We start from the raw sequence: 6,407 nt of genomic DNA, 5'->3' as shown, positions 1-6,407 counted from the left end.
GGCGGTAGTGTAGGAGCTCAGGAACTTAACCATCCCTGTATGCAATTGCTGCGTCCTTGAGAAAAGCACTTAAAGGCTGTGTTGCAGGGTTCATTTTCCAACGACTTTGCACAATTTGCTTGTTGGTAAAAAACATTTAAACTGTTATCCATTGTATTTGATGTTGTTGGGTATCACAAAACGGAATATTATACGAAAAAGCAGGTACTATTTCACAGCGTTTGAAGCAAGGGCGTAGGTTTGGTCTCAGCTTTGGTGGGGACATCCAATCCCCCAACCCCCCCCCCAGCTGAAAAGTTAACTTTTACTGACAAGAGTCAGACTGTCAATAGACAATAGCCTCTTTCATTATTTATAGTACTCTAAAGTTAAACTAGCATCTCCGACTGGAGAGAAATATGTGCAGACGAAAACAATTGTTTAAACGTAAATAAATGTTTGACCACTAGATGCCAATTTTGTTTCTCAGATAACAGAAGCTAAGCATATCTTAAATTTTAAATTTGCCCAGATTATATAGTCATAATATAATATTGTATAAATATATATATAGTATTTTATTTATGTTACTGAGTATGGAAATGCACCATAGTTTAGGATTGAATATGTCTATGAATTTATGCGACTCTAAATTATATTTGTATTTGCTTAACTGTAATTGGAATTCTTTTGCTGTAAGATACCAGTGCCTTAATGGCGATTTCCTTTGTTATTTCAGACTGTTGGCAATACAGAATATCACAATACAGAAGTGAATCTACTCCATCTCATTATATTGTACAGCAATGCTGCTGACTCCAACTGAATTGACAATTTGACATAGGCTAATAATTAGAACCTCACCTGAAGCTCTGATGCTGTTTCCTCAACCTGTCATCCATCTGTAGTGGTTTGATGCTGTCTTTACTGCATACAAAGTGGTTGATTGCATTGCATGTAAATGCAATGGACTATTATCGCTGTTCTTCTTCTTATTATTATTCTTCCGACCAACTTCGACGTTCAAAGGCTCTAAAACTGAACCGTTTGACGTCATTCAAACACTATTAGAAAGGTCTTGTAACGGAGATTTGTCCAATGTATTTTTCCACATTTGTGAACTTTATACTTTGTGAGATATTTACGATAAAAGAGCAATAAATTCCCATTGACTTAACATTGACCGCCGTGGCGGCAACTTTTAGCATTATGACGTGACCTCCACCTGAAAGCAATCAACAGAAGCAGAGCTACCTGGAGCTGTGAATCTGCTGAACGTCTTCGGCTGCTGTGCCGTGGTCACTTTATTTGCTCGTGAAACTCTCATTCAGAGGCACATTTCTCTAATTACAGACAAGGTAAGTGTTCCGGTTTTTGGTATTTGAGTCATTTATGTCGTCAAACATTATGTAACGTTAGCGTTATATGTATGAATGTATGAAACGTATAAACTACACTAACGTTATAACGTTAGGTAACGTTAACGTTTTAACATTAGTGAAATAGGCTAGTGGACGTTAGCACCTTGCTACGTTGATTATGTAAGGAAACCCACTGTTAATCAACGTTAATATGTCGTCAACGTTACAGTGACCGGTTAGCTGTAGCTTTCGATAGATAACGACAATCAAATGTAGGCCTAACGTTAACGTTACATTTGTTTATTAGGCCTACTAAACAGCAGCGTTTTAACTAGAACGTTAACGTAAACCAGAGAAGTAAGTAGGCTAGGCCTACAGATACTATGGCTCTGATTTTATTCGACATCAGGTCACTTTACACGGGTATATAGAATCAAGCACCTAGAATAGATTATGAATGCAGACTGGTGCTTGATTATACTGTGTGAAGGAACCTGATGAAACCCATCATGGGTGTCATGAAGGGCATGAATAACGTGACTCATTGTTGATGGTCATAACGTTATAGCTTCCACCGTTCATATTTTAGTTAAAATTAACAAATATGCTCCTGTTTTTATTTTTACCAAATTTGTAACGTTGTTCACCGCTTGTTTGTGTATCAAATAGGCTACGTTTTCATTCTATGCTCCTGATTCTTACGTAGCCTAAGTAGGCCTAAACACTATCATGGTATGCTATCATAGTTCGTCTATTGATGGGTTTCATCAGGTCCCTTTCCACAGGTGTATACAATCAAGCACCTAGATTATGAATGCATTTGGTGCTTGATTATACTCCTGTATACACCTTATGAAAGCCATGAATAGGCTACTGTTAGGACAATCCTTGTATTGTTTTGGCATAACTGTTAAACTTGTTTGCTTTTCTCTTTTAGGTTCCAGACCAGACCAGTGGTGATGACCATGTATGACATTACGTGTGTGCCTGTCTGTGTGCACACCTGTCAACCATAGATCTCTGACAATGTTGCTATCAACATACTTACATACATTCTTACAAACATGTAACCATATCTGTGCACATACCATTTAACCATACTGAGACTTATCTGAGATCTACACTGAGACATTCTGAGAACTATATTGTTGTGTGAGGACTATACTCACTAACTATATGGAACATGTATACCTGTGAATCATATTTGTCAACCATTCATACCTTTGAATCATTCCTGTGCTGTAACATCTGTGAAACATAGCTGTGCTGTTAGAACTCTCTTTTTAGACCTGAGCTGTGCTGTGTGAAAAATAAGATTCTAACCTAAGTTCTGTCTAAAACTGATCATCTGAAGGGCTGACTCTTTTATTCTTCAGTGTATATATCACCATCAAATTTGACCTAATACCATTAACTGAGGCCCCTAGCTGTTGCTGCCAGTTCAGAGTTACCACTGATAAATAGATCTGTCTTACTAAGCATTATACGATAATATGATTGGCATTATCAAGTTCTGTATATATATACACAACTGTGATTTTTACTTCAAGCTTACATTGGTAAGTGTTCATTAGTGTATTATGAGTATCATTTTGCTGTATTAAAACAAAGAATGTTGATCAATATTGATTGACCATTTATTTTTACTGACTGTCATATACTCTAAGCTAACATCTAACCAAGTAAGTGGTTTTCAAGAATACTGTAAGACTGTGTAATCTGAATAATCATACTGTAAGTAATATAATGTTATACACAGCAGCTTTTTGCATTTACATGCAATGGTAATTCCCTGGAATTGCATTTTCTAGTTCATTTTGTAGCCTATCCTTTGGCTAGCGAGTTTAACCCTCCTACCATATTGTATATGATAGTGTTATTTGGATATTATTTATCAAATAATGATTCATTATATTTGAATAACCAACAGTGTTAACTTATTCACATTGCCAACACGTTTTTACAGCATGTGTCATAACAATGCAATGACAGTCCTTCAAACGAATTTGGGTCTCCCTTTTATTTCTCTGCATTGTGTAGGCTACACTCAGAAATACATAACATAAACAGAATAGAAACGAAAAATGTCCAGATCCAATGTTTATTGTGACTTCCAAGATTCTAACTTAAAGGAACACGCCACCCAATGTCAGTAGTAATATATGTTCTTACCTTAACTTTCACGAGTTGAGTCATACCTCTCCCGTGTCCGTACGTGCACTCAAACGCTCTGGTGCGCGGCTGGACTGTGTTAGCATGTTGCTATGCTAGCGGGCTTTGACGGCAACTAAGCGTAGAAGTAATCAAAAACATCCACGTTTTACCGACTTAAATACAGTTGCACAAGTAGTTGATAGAAATGCTACGGCCACGCAACGTGAAACGTGGCGATTTTCCAAGCGAATAAACCGGAGAACTACAATGTGTGGCGCAATAGCACTTGGGAGTACTTCGACCTAGCGTAGTAGTATTGTTAACACCTAATTGTAGATCCTATCCACCACAGAGTTTAGAATCCATGCTGGATCGACCCTCAGCCTCTCCCTCCCCTCTGAGCGAGAGAGGCACACACACTAGAGATGCGCTGATGGGCTATTATTTCAACCATAACTGCATAGCAAAACTTATCATCCATCAGCCATCCATCAACACCAAAGTTTTTTGACCAATTTTCGAAACGGCACCCGCCCACCATCCGCTGGTTGTTTTAATGTAGGCTGATGCAGCGCTGCTGACGTGAGGCTAGAAAGCCCTTGCCTGTTCTAGGAAGACTGATCCAATGCAGCAAATATATTAAAAGGCTAAAGTCGTACATTGGCTATGTTGTAGCCTATCCCCAGAATATCAGCAGCAAACTCAGTCTCTGTCTCGCAAAACAGTCAATAAACAGCCAATATATCGTCCAAAATGCTTGATTGCATTCTCCACATTTTTAGCTACATTTTCATGTACCACATCAGCATTTTTGTTCAGTGAATCTTTTGTAAATTGCTTTACAATTACCGTCGGGCCTATAGGCCTATTGCCTGGCTTGCCTCAGCTTCAGTCACGTCCTTTTACAATTTTATCATTGTAATAAAAACGCAATTTGCACATCTCTAGTGTGTGTGCCTCTCTCTCGCTCAGAGGGGAGGGAGAGGCTGAGGGTCGATCCAGCATGGATTCTAAACTCTGTGGTGGATGGGATCTACAATTAGGTGTTAACAATACTACTACGCTAGGTCGAAGTACTCCCAAGTGCTATTGCGCCACACATTGTAGTTCTCCGGTTTATTCGCTTGGAAAATCGCCACGTTTCACGTTGCGTGGCCGTAGCATTTCTATCAACTACTCGTGCAACTGTATTTAAGTCGGTAAAACGTGGATGTTTTTGATTACTTCTACGCTTAGTTGCCGTCAAAGCCCGCTAGCATAGCAACATGCTAACACAGTCCAGCCGCGCACCAGAGCGTTTGAGTGCACGTACGGACACGGGAGAGGTATGACTCAACTCGTGAAAGTTAAGGTAAGAACATATATTACTACTGACATTGGGTGGCGTGTTCCTTTAAGGTAGGCTAATTAACATTCAGTGACTTGGTAATAACATCTATTGTGATAGCGCGACTTCTATGCGACCGTGCTGCACACCCCTAATCAATACTCCTGACCTTGGTTGAAAGATTACAGAAGCTAGGTTTATCTTTAACAATATCCTAGGTAACATATGCTATCAACAGTTAATACTATTTTTCCACATAATAGAATCTGCATAATTTGAAAGCCTGGTCACTACCACTGCTAGCTTGTGTGGCTAGTTATTTTGCTTAGTTACACTCTGCTTTATGAAAAAGCTTCGTATGTCCCCTTTCTTCTTCTTAGGTGGCATAGCTGATCTACACACCACAAAAAGGGGTTTGTATGTATGCTGAAGGGGAAAAGGGAATATTAAAATGTTTCACTCTGGCCTTTTATGCGGTAGGCCTATGTATTGACAGACAGCCCTGGTAACTTACCGTTGTCGTTGACACACCCGCTCGCTTGACTACCAGTGCAAGAATAAAGCAATGTGTGTGCAGCATGCGTGTCAGATAACCCTTCCCCCTCCCCCTCGGGTTTTCAGCCAATCAAATGACGACGTTTCTTGTACTGTCGTGCTGGCTGTCGGAATGATCAGCAGCACAAATGAGTTCGCTAAAATATTGGTGGGGACAATTTTGTCATCTTAAAATATTGGTTAGGACTAGTCATGAGCGTCCCACCCTAAATCTACGCCCATGGTTTGAAGTGATTCTCCTTTCCCCCACAATGCATTGCATTATGTCACCTTGGGGAGGCTACAGACCAAAGCCCACCTTGAGACCCTTGAGAGTAACGAGAGAGGAGTAAAGAGAGACGAGTAAGGGATAGTTCAGCAGTAGATAGCGCAGATTATAGATAAATAGATAGGCTATAGATAGCCTAGATATGTATATAGACAGGTAGATAGATAGCTAGATAGATCATGTCATATGCTGGTCACGGGGGAACTCCTCGACCAGCGGTCAAAATGCACTCGCTTCCCTAGTTACTGCAGCTCTCCACCACAGTTTCCATCGGGACAGCACAGCCCACACAAGCACCTGCAAAACTGCGACTTGCCCATATTATCTCCCTCTTTGGTAAGCCATACCCTGACGATGTCAATGGCAATCAATCACGAGCAGTAGTTATCGAAAATATTCGTGCTGAAGACACGACCAGCCTAGTTCTAATCGGCGGCGGCTAGAAGCTAAGTTTGCAACAACTGGGGTGGATCACAGGTGGGACTAAGTTAGCCCATAGCTAGCTATCATGATGCTTTATATTCTGATCTTCTGACTAAGTTTGCCCGGTAGCCTACTTATCTGAACTAACGACATGATCACTATCACTAGATATAAAGAAAATGTTGACTTTCACTCGGTACTGTTCACTGACAGTAAACAAAAAGTGTCGTAACGTTATAAGCATAATGCATTGAACTGAATAGGTGCATTATGTAGCCTCATAACGAGGCCTCTCAAATTCAGAAAATTGCATTAAACTAAAATCGGAAGACATTGATAT

Source organism: Alosa pseudoharengus, unplaced genomic scaffold (assembly GCF_046254945.1).
Source record: "Alosa pseudoharengus isolate Yale_2024_CS ecotype anadromous, Long Island Sound unplaced genomic scaffold, YU_APseudo_1.1 YU_APseudo_1.1_scf_7, whole genome shotgun sequence".
In the NCBI taxonomy this organism is placed as follows: domain Eukaryota; kingdom Metazoa; phylum Chordata; class Actinopteri; order Clupeiformes; family Clupeidae; genus Alosa; species Alosa pseudoharengus.
Note: the sequence above shows the minus strand (reverse complement) of the source record.